At 42.7% G+C, this 11337-nt stretch overlaps 1 long non-coding RNA gene across 2 annotated transcripts; it reads left to right on the top strand.

Annotated features, from left to right (window-relative positions):
* Window positions 1-6934: 6934 nt before the first annotated feature.
* LOC138728840 (uncharacterized) lies at window positions 6935-10143 on the top strand. Of its 2 annotated transcripts, none has more exons than XR_011338775.1 (3): window positions 6935-6982; window positions 7096-7179; window positions 9248-10143. It is a non-coding gene; the product is annotated as an uncharacterized lncRNA (long non-coding RNA). The 2 variants fall into 2 exon arrangements; XR_011338776.1 differs by having other exon boundaries at window positions 6940-6978.
* Window positions 10144-11337: the final 1194 nt, after the last annotated feature.

The following is an 11337-nucleotide window of genomic DNA, read 5'->3' as shown; positions in this document are numbered from 1 at the left end:
TACAGTGCCTGTGAGGTAGATCAGTGAAGTTATCTCATTTTTCCAGATGAGTAAATTACAAAAGAGAGATGTGGGTGATTTGTCTTTCTGTTTTTCCCTGAGCCCACAGTGAGCCAGCTTTAAAGCCAGAAGTGGGAACCTAAGAGTCCCGGCTCCTTCATCCTGGTTTTCTAACCTGCACTGTACTATCTCTGATCTAACAGAGTCTTGGAAATTCTTGTGCATTCAGTTCCGCTTCTCATTATGAGTCAGATGTGTCTGTGCTTGGTGCTGGCCCCCGTGCATTAAAAGAGAGGGAGGAGGTGCTGCTCAATAGGATTACAGTTGCTAACGTTCTGCCAGTCAGCCTTAGCTTGATGTCAGCAATGAAGAGAAATATTTGGAAAACCATTTGTGATACAATATGAAAAGCTCTTCAACATTTTGGTATCAGAAATGGTGTGGCCAGCAGGAGCAGGGATTCTGTGGAATGTATATTTACAATCAGTTATGGAAAGAACTGGAAAAAATTACAGGGGAATAAAGATTGACTCAACAGATCACTAAATATTAAATATTAACCATGTTCATAAGAAGGAGGGAAATTACAAAGGTCTTGCCAAGCTGTGAATTGTCCAAAGTGACTGACAGAATCAAGAAGTTAAACATCCTTGGGCAAAGCAAACTCTGCACCGGCAAAGGTCATTACTGCCTCCTCACAGGGTTTGGCTCTTTCACTTTGCAATTGAGCTGGGTTTTTAAGAATAGTTTCAGTATGCAGACTTTAAGGCCTTGGTCTATGTTAGACTGAGAAGCTTTGAAACCACTTCCCTCTAACAATTGTTAATGGATACTAGCAGTTTATCAGGATGTTACTTGCAGCTCTTTGGCTGTGTGATATCGTGTGTGAAGGCCACACCAGCCACACAATAGGTGAAGATCAGAGGTATAATTACCCATACTTTACTGGGCTTGCCTTTATGCCTCAGAAATAAAAAGACTGAAAGAAGAGCAAAGTAAAGATATTTTTTTTTTCTCTACATCTATGCAATTGCACCTGTTACCATTGCGTTTCTCTTTCAGGTTGTGGCAGTAAAATTAATTTCCTTTATTATATCTGTATTCCATCAGCACATAGTTTACCAAAAATCTAGAGCTGATGTGAAACGGTGAGAAACTAGTGATCGCTTTTCTGATGTGTTAGCGAAGGTACATCTATATCCAGAAGCGCGCTGACAATATTGCACAATATTGCGTATTTTCTGCAACGGATTTGAGCTAAAGCCTAACTGCAGCTCAAGTACCCTGTTCACAAGATGGTTGGGCACTGCTAACTAAATCAAAGCTAAGAGTAAGCATTATTTGAAGTTTATTACCATTGAAGTGAGACCAGTTAAAAAGTGAGCACCAATTTAGAGCCAGTGACCTTGAGCTGTGAGTGTTGTATTATCAGATGCAGCTGAATACGGATTTGGCTCAGCTGAGGGGCAGGCACGAACTCACAATAAAGAAATTGTAAGTAACAAGCTACTGCATGAGAGGCTCCATCTGCCTTGCTTTCAGCCATCGCTCCCCACAAAATCAGAAAATTGATGGTAAATGCACAACATCGTATCATCCATGAGCGGTTAGAGAATTCCAAATTGAAAGGGGCTGAGGTTATTCTTGTGGAGCAGATGAAACACTAACCGTATTTTGGTGCGTTTTGTGTCTAGCAATGAAAAACATAATATATCTGGGATGTCAGGGATGACATTGCTTTTCATTAACCTTAAATAATGTTATGAGACTTTGCTCCACTATTGTGTAGGTACACGTGCTGCCAATTGCCGCACATTTATAGATAGATACAGAAATAAGACATTGTTGGAAATTTCTGAAAAACCTTGCTAGGTGAAACCTGTTAAAAGCTTATAGCAGGTATTTATTTTATGTTTTAAAAATTCAATAGACTTCTGCTAATCAGCCCTCTGGTAATCCACAGGATAGTGATTGAGCCAGACACTTAGCTAGTGTAATGTAGTGAAGCTCTTCAGAAAGCAACAGGTAGGCTACTACTCTAAGATATAAGAGGCTTAGGCTCAATTCCCTAATTTACTACAGATCTGTTGTGCAACCTTGGGCAAATTCTTTGTTTTGAGATGAAAAAAGGGGTTTACAGGCATCGAACAAAGTTCAAATCCTGTTGATGCTCAGACTTCCTACACGATGTGTAAGGAGAGCAAGGCTTATTAAATGGAATGTAAAATAAAAAACACAGTGGCCAGATACTAAGGAGGCACCCTCAGTATCCTCACATCATTTCTATATAGCCATAGGAAGCCAGTTCTATGAAAGAAGGCAGAATCCTGCACCTGTCCAATGAGAAACCTCTTGTACCTCTTCCATCAGCAGCAGAATACCTAGTTTCTTGCTGCTTTTGGAGAGAGGTGTGAATTAAGGTCCAAGCTACTCAGTTCAGTCATGACAAAAGCCTTTGTGGGCAGGCATGGAAGCAAAATATTCTAGTTTCTGGTCAGGCCACTGCTGAGAGCAAGTTTCAAGCATCAGATCTCTGGAACTAGCCATCAAAAGAGAGACTTCGGAGAAATTAATGACTATTGTTGCTTCATGACCTCAATATGGAATTGGAAGGTAAACGCATTAAGGAGTATAAAGCGTTCAGTTACTGGAGCAATGGGGACCGTATAAGTAGCTGAAATTAATAGATGCTGTCATTTATAATTGCTGAGAGTTTGAGCACCAGAGTGCATTACAAGTGAGTTTGGTGGGAAGGTTTGAGCTCTTCAGAATTAATAGCTTGATCTCTGATCCATACAAGTAGCGAGCTGTCTGGGGCCCATTGTATGGAGATGAGCCAGACTACAAAGGTCTAAGACTGCAGAACAGGCACCTTCACAGCAGTGAAGCAAATACAGGATGTAGACACTCTGGAAGCAAACAGTCAAGTGAGGAGTGATATAGCTTTGTGTTTCAGCTCATGATGGAAGAAATCTTTATTGTGTACTCAGTTCCAGGAATCAGTGGGTGGAAAACATTTACAGAACAATTCTGTCATAAGAAAGGGTGGAGAAGTGGGTCTGGTAAAATTTTGAAGGCCAAAAGAAAATGAGAAACAAGCAGGAGAAAATCTTAAACCAGATGAGAAATGTATGGCAGGGCTTTGTGAAATTAGAGAAGTGGTTTTGGGCTAGTTCTGCAAAATTCCCACAGGAGAGGTATCTAAGGAAGATGAGTGTGTGAGCAAGCATGTAGTACATCAGTAAACAAGTTTCATGCTTCCTGTCTGCAGGACGCTGCCTTGTCAAACGCATCTCACCATGAACTGTAAAGTTATTTTCTTGCTGTTGCTCGTTATGTTGATGGCACTTTCTCTGGTCTCACCTTCTCCCCCTCTTCACGTTTGACCAAGAGCAGGTATCGATATCCGCTTTAACTATTCAGGAACATTTTCTGATGCTAAATCTCACTGTGAGCAAAGTGTGGCAATTTATAGTCAAGTTACTTAGTGCTCCTTTAAGTAGGGCTGCCAAAAGACAGTGATTTGTCAAGGTTGTCAGCAGGAGCCCAGCATTGTCCTTAGTGATGAGAACAACCTGCACTGAGCTATTGATAACTCCCAGCATTAGGCTTTGCATAGAACAAAGCATGTATGGGAAAGCTCCTGCCATCTTAAACCAGTTCTTTTTCCAAACTAGCAGAAAAGGCTGAAACAGGTACTGCTCTGCAGCTGGCGTATTTGCCTTATTCATTGTGTGTGTGCTGTTAGACTCCACAAAGTCCCTACCAAAATCAGTGTGACCTCTGCTAGGCATTCCCTGTCTGTAATGGGGGTTGTTCATGCAGGGAACTCATGCCCAAACTGGTGATCCTGAGCCGGAATTGGCATCATCCAGCACATGTGTAATGAGTCGTTCCTTTTGCCTCTCCCTTTGACCTCTGATAGCTGCTTCTATAGGCTGCAAATCCCCGTGTCCCTTCTCCTCACCGGGACTGGCTCAGGGGTTAGCCAGAACAACACAGACTGTGATGGAGCAGGAACCAAGTGCAGGTTTCCTGGATCCTAGGCTGTTTTCACAAACACTGCTTTCCTGCTGAAATTCAGCAGTGGTTTGCAGAAAGCATCAGTGCAAAGCCAAGGATTATGATTCTTTGAGAGGGCAAAAGTATAGTTCAGCTCTGAATTTCATGCGTCTTTTCAAGCAGAGCTGTGTGTACAATTTAGCAGACTTTCTGCTCTCCAGATCAGAAGCGGGGAGTGTACATAAACGAATGTCATTGCAAGGAAAAATGAGTGTCCTGAATTAGTAGGAAAGATGGAAGAACTTCTGCTCATTTTCAGAACTAACCACATTAGTGAGCAGCAACAGGCTTGCTGTAACAGTCTGGCATGGGAAGACCTCTGACATGTGATCATGATGGAAAAAGAAATTCTTGGAGACTCAAGAATTTCACCCTGCTGCATCCCGATGCAGGGGAGACACCTTCTGCAATTCCACTACTTACCGAAATTAATTACAGTGACCCCAGGCTCCATGGCAAGTCGCTGTGTAACCTGTTCTGTTTATATACATGCTGCAAAACCCAGTGAACTGCAATGCAAACTAAGAGTCTGAACTCCATGCGAAATGTGTGTGACAATGCCATAAATCTCCATTCCCACCATGCATATTAATCTGTTAGCACCAACTGTGCAGAAACCCTACAGGTCAGACCATGCGCTCTGGTCAGCAGGCACGAACCACGCAGGAGAGGATTGAAGGGGAAAGAAATCCAAATACTTTCTTCCTTCGAAGGGGACTCAGTCCAAACACGGGCAGATTTTCTTTCTGTGTTCAGATTAAGGAACCAGATCAATGTTTAGCAACAGGGAAAGACATTCTTCAATTTCATCAAGTTACCACATTAAAATCTGCATTTATTTGTTTCTTCTATAAACTGGCAGATATTTAACCTGAAAGAGGGGAGATTGGGATGAGATATTAAGAAGAGATCTTTTCCTGTGAGGGTGGGGAGGCCCTGGCCCAGGTTGCCCAGAGCAGGGATGGCTGCCCCATCCCTGGAGGGGTTCAAGGCCAGGCTGGATGGGGCTTGGAGCCCCTGATCCAGTGGGAGGTGTCCCTGCCCAGGGCAGGGGGTTAGAACCAGATGGGCTTTCAGGTCCTTTCCAACCCAATCCATTCTATGATTCTAAACTATGATTCTCCAATTAAAGCAGAAATGCCTTCTGAGTTGCCAGGATATGTTTTTTCTCTGCAGTACACAGCAGGATGTTCAGATTACACCTGGTATACATCACCGTGTGCTACAAGTTTAGTTTAATTTTGTTTTCACATTATTGAAATCCATGACAGAAATCTTACCTATCTCACTCCTAGTGGCAATAGAGATTTCTTTGCCTTCAGTGAACAAGCCTGGAAACTTCTGTGATGTTAATTGGTGCACTTTTTAAAATGAAAAAAAATACTTGACAAGTGATGAGGTTTTCAGACAGCTGTTCTCATCTATAGGTGTACTGATATGTGATATGACAACAAATATTTTGTCTACTGCTTTAAAACAAAGCAAAAAAACCAATCCCCAAATCCTTACATATCAAGTATGCGGTATAAGAATCCTTCCAAAAGCTGCAGGAATCAACCTGCATCAACTTGAATCAAGCTGGTATTTTCAGTACCAGGAACAATCTCGATTATTTGGACACCACTGCAATTATCAGTGTAGAAAGCAATCCTGGAAGAAACTAAAATCCTCAATCTTTGCACATGAGCAGCAGGTATGGCCTTTAGCTAGAAGGTTGTTTTCCTCCTAGGGACGCTCCCACTGCCACCTGAAGTACAAACCAGCTCTAGGCTAGAGCTTAGTTCAGCACAGTTTCTTCTCGTTTTCTTGGTATTTGGAGAATGGTGATAACAAACTCAGTATCTTTTAAAAATACGCTTGTAAAGAAAATAGTTTGCAGGTATTGTGTCCTGATTACACGATTTTGGCAATGTTTGATTGCCCGCCAATAGATGTACTGGCTACTGGAGCAAATATCCCAAAGCTTGGTAGATACATCATGGGCTGGTAGCTCCGTGTCACCCACAGAGCCCTGGTTCCAATCCAAGCCTTCTCCAACTAATGTAATGCCATGCTGCTCACATGGCTATCTCCTGTCCTAATTAACCAGGAGTCTCAGCTGAGCTCTCTGCTGGATTTTAATTACAGAGTTATTAATTCATGGGGAAAAAATTGACAGATGTTTCAGGTTGGTTGTAGCAAATTAAAAGGCAGGTGCTTGGCATAAAAACTCAGAAATTATTAAACAAATGACTCATGGACGTTGAACTGTTTTACAGTGAGCAGTGCACACAGTACCAGCCAGTGTATTGTAGCACAGGGTGACTCCTCAGCTTAAAACTAACAACAGCAACAGATTTTGCTCTGTCTGGTTTTTAAAGGTAAAGATACCTATAAATCTGTGTTCTTTACTTGGTTTATAGCTTTTGCTGGGTTCATTTCATTCCTCTTTCCTCTAAAAAGAAAATTCACTGTTTTCTTAGGTTGTTAGTTCACAGAACATTATGTGAAAAGCCAAACCCCGTTAGCTTTCATTTAGAGAATGCAGAACCAGATATGTAGACAATTTCATAGGATCCCCTATGAAATAAACTTATTTAAATAACCTCTAGCATAAAGAGATGTTTGGTCAATTCATATACTCATCTTCATTGTCATCTTAAATGCAAAACCAGTCATTTGCCATTTTCCTTTGCAGATGAGGTTAGAAAAGTTCCCAACTTCTCGTACAGTAGTTTGCTGTCAATCAGAATTACTGAGTTCATATCTTATTTTCCATTTTGAGCTTGCTCTTTAGGCAGCAGTGCATATATATATAGCAGTCTCATCCCAGTCATGGGAAAACTATGTACAATTCCTGTAATTTAAGATTCAGGGAGGTTTTTTATTTCTTTATAAGTTTTCCTGTGAGATTCAAGCAGAGGATTCTGTCTTCCAGTGGGTAAAGTATATTTAATAATTGATCTCATACAGGAAAGTTGAGTCAAGAATCACAATATTCTGTAGTACAATGACGATGTCTTTGTTTCTTTATAAATCTGGAATCCATTGCAGGAGAATAACGCCCCTGGAGTGAAGCTGGGGGAACTGGAGGATGCAACTTTGTTTCTGAGAAGGTCAACTTGAGAAAAGGCTTCGGTAAGTTTCCCAGATCCACCACAGAATATTGGTCTCTAACCGTGATCCAGGGAAAAAAGGAAGATTGTTTCCTGGAAGGAAAGGGAGGAGAGGCAAGAAAGCTTTTGGATTATCACTACATTGAGAGGGTAGAATCCCAGAGGGAGGTAATATGGAATATGTATGAATAGATGTAAAAAACACTGTTTCTGAAAAGATTCGCGCTCACTCAACCTTAGGTAAAACAAGGCACACGTGGGTTTAGTTTGACATTAGCTGTGACTCCCATAGTGTGCTATTAAAAAGATGTTTTTCACTTGGAATTCTCAGTGTTTTAGAAGGAGGAGAAATACAGACTTGTCCAGCTTCCCCCGAGAGTCCCAGGGCAGGGAGTGCACTGAGGCTGTTGGAAACGCAGCCCAGAGCCCAGCGTGAGAAAACCTGGCTGTGATCCGTCTGTCAGTCCTGAGGAGCATCCTTTCTGGGAGCGTCGCATCGCACACACAGAGTTTGTTTTCTTAAATTTTGAATGACAATACAACATTCAAATTCTGATGAGCTGCATCTGAACCCCCCCACCCCGGTCTATGAGAAACCCCAGTAAGGCTGGTTGGGCATTGCCTTTGCCATAAAGCATCCCTCACAAGAAGAGCGAGGCGATTCCTTGGGCAGGATTGCCCTCTGCAGACCACAGCCACTGCCAGCCTGCGCTGCAGCATCATCCCCTTTCGTCAGGATTTATAAATAAATAAATAAACCGGTAATTACTTAAATAGATATTTGGGGACAGCTCTTTATTCTCAGTGAGAACGGGTCCCAAACATTAATTTAATTTGCCCAAATAGCTCCCGATTAGGTTTGCCGTTATCTGAAGGCGACAAGCTAAAGGAGATGATGCTGAAGGGATTTGATTTAGCCCTCTAGCTGTTTGTTCAAGTTGAGCTACCAGCACAGGCCATAACCAGCATCTGGTCTAATGAGCTGCAGTGAGAATCCTGCTGATTGTATCTTTGTTGTACCGGATAACAAGGAAGAATCACACTAAAATAGACCTCTGGTGAAGACTGTGAGAGTAAATACAGCTCTTGGGAAACACAGGAGGGAATACTTTGCAACTCCTCACCTGATCTCTGCTGAATAATGATCTTTTAACAATCTCTTGCTTGTAAACTAAACCAAAATCATCTCTGTATTTTATAATTTTCATATAAAAATAACAGCAGGTACAAGTCAATGTCATAGATCATTTATGAATATGACAGCTGTTTAAGTATTTCACTCAATGTGGTGTGTATATGACTCCTTGAAAATAAGACCAAAGATGAAATAAAGTAAAGGTGTGATTTTTAAACAACTACATCCATGATATACAGCTCTGATTTTTAAACCAGCAAAACCAGACTGAAAAAAAATCTTTGCACAGCTATAGCAACTAGGGATGGGATTTTATATTTGCAATTGACGGAGCAGCATCAACAAAATCTCTAATAAAAATAAAATTACATTGACAAGCCTGCTTATGTGAGTATAACACATTAGCTAAAGAGGCTGATGTAAACTATGCCCCTCAACACTTCTTTTGAAGCATTTTGAAAAGAGAAATTATTGAGCCTCTTCTTTCTTTCTTTTTATAACATATTACGTCTGCTTGCAAAATATTGAAAACGTCCCTTAACAGCGATAATCAAGTATAACACCTGCAATAATAGTAAAATTTCAAGCAGTGCAGTGGGGCTCCCTGGGACTCTGATCACCAGCTCACAGACACCAAGGGCACAGCTCAGAGAAGGGTGAAGAGTCAGGCAGGCTGGTTCCAAGCCCACTAGGGTTCAGAGATCCAGAGCAGCACCTGATTTCGATGAGTAACAGTAATTGGTAAATTCCAGTGAAAAAAAAGGCTTCATCAGATTTTTTTCCCCTGAGCAGCTGAATAAAATATGCTCTCTGAAACAAGATCTGACTCACATTGCAGGTTTAAATAGACCCTTATTTCAGTTTTGGTGTTAAAGTAAATGAAACAAACACATAAGTTTAGAGGATGTCTTTCAAAATTCCACAACCAAGAATAAATAAAGTCCTGTTTTGACAGATGATGCCTGGCTTATAACCAAATGCCAAGACTAACTGAACTGTGGAAAATTGAGACGTGTCCATCAGAAACAACGTCACACGTAACCTCTCCAGGCTGCGTGAGGAACTTCACCCACTTACTACAGAAAGCATAAGAAAAAGACTCAGCTCCAACACTCATTGTACATGATCAGCCTGCCCAAAAGTTCTTGTAATAACTTGCTTTTTGTAGAGATAGCTGCAGGCGTGCATAGGACTACCTTTTCTCCAGCCTTTCTGTTAAAGCCATCCAGTAGATGGGGCCACACAGTCGCACAAAATGCAAAACAAAGTAAAATGACTTTATCCTAGGAAGAACCCTCATAATGAGTGCAAATACATTTTTGTTAATTCATGAAAATCTAATGTCAGGCAAGTAATCTATTCGGTTATATCATGTTCTGACTGTATTATTGATTAAGCTGCACTCAAGTGGTTGTTAATATGATTCTGTATTTGTTTGAAATAATTACAACTCAGTCAACAAAATTTACAGCTGAAGTTTTAATTTTCATTCCTGCCACATTCATTATAGGTCTGAGATACAGTCAGGCTTGTGATGAAGTGACACAATAGAAGGCACCAACGGTAACTGCAGCAAGAAAGTCCCATGTGGAAATTTGTATGAGGTGAGAGGAACATGTTAGTGGTTCCTATGTGATGTGAAGGATGACTCTAATAACATAACTTCCATGCACTGCTTTATTCCCTCTGTTTCTTTGAGATCCGTGCATCTGTTTCTGTTAAATCTGTGACACAGAACATATGGGTTTGAGAAAACATGTATGAGCATTGCAGGAGCAGTGATTGTCCCCGTCATTTCATTGCGGTGGATGCTAATTTTTGAGATGTATCGGCACACAGTGTGCAGTAATAGAAGTTGCGTTTGCAGTCTTTCAAAACAAATTACTTGTATGCAATTAATTTAACAAGAAAAATTGCATCAGGTACCAGTTTACAAGTTGATATTCTATTTTTATGCATTTGGAAAGCCTGGTTTTCTGTGCCATCAGGTGGGAGCCCCTGGGGGGTTCCACCCAGGACCTCCTCAGCTCTGCTTTAGGAAACACGAGTTCTCATGGTTACAGCTATGAAGTCCATGTAGGAGACGGCTGAGGGAACTCAAAGCTTGCCACGAGTCCCATCACATGTTACACACTGGCCAAGGAGCAGGGAAAGGATGACGTGCGGATAAAATAATCACAGAATCATGGAATAGGTTGGGTTGGGCTGGAAGGGACCTCAAAGCCCATCCATGGGCAGGGACAGTTCCCACTGGATCAGGGGCTCCAAGCCCCATCCAACCTGGCTTTGAACACCTCCAGGGATGGGGCAGCGACAGCTTCTCTGGGCAAAGGAACAGCTTGTCAGAGTGTGAAACAGCCCCTACGCCATCCAGCGTGGGAGTCAGCAGGGAGTGCGGGGGCGTCCAGGATTGTGGTGTGGGATGCGAGGGTCTGGGATAGTGATGCGGGATGCCAGGGGTCAGGCCAGCAGTGCAGGATGCAAAGGGTCAGGATGACTGTTTGGGATAACAATGCAGGGTATGAGGGGTCAGGACAGCAATGTGGGGTCCAGGACAGCGGTGCAGGGCTCAGGACAGAGGTGCGGGATGCGAGGGGTCAGGACAGCTTTGAGGGATGCCAGAACAGCGGTGCGGGGTACCAGGATGGTGGTACGGGGTACTAGGACAGCGTTGTGGGATGCCAGGGCAGCGGTGTGGGATTTGAGGGCTCAGGACAGCTTTGCGGGATGCCAGGATAGCGTTGCGGGGTACCAGAACACCGTTGCAGGATGCCACGACAGTGGTGTGGGACGCCAGGGTTCAGGACAGCTTTGTGGGATGCCAGGAAAGCGGTGTGGGGTACTAGGACAGCATTGCGGGGTGCCGGGACATTGGTGCGGGATTTGGGGTGCCAGGACAGCTTATTGGGGTGCCAGGACAGTGGTGTGGGATTCGAGGGGTCAGGACAGCTTTTTGGGGTGCCAGAACAGCAGTGCGGGATGCCAGGACAGCTTTGTGTGGTACTAGGACAGTGGTGTGGGATGCCAGGACAGTGGTGCAGGATT

This window comes from Phaenicophaeus curvirostris, chromosome 19, assembly GCF_032191515.1.
Source record: "Phaenicophaeus curvirostris isolate KB17595 chromosome 19, BPBGC_Pcur_1.0, whole genome shotgun sequence".
Lineage (NCBI taxonomy): Eukaryota > Metazoa > Chordata > Aves > Cuculiformes > Cuculidae > Phaenicophaeus > Phaenicophaeus curvirostris.
The sequence above is the reverse complement of the archived record's forward strand: the minus strand, read 5'-3'. Positions and strand labels throughout refer to the sequence as shown.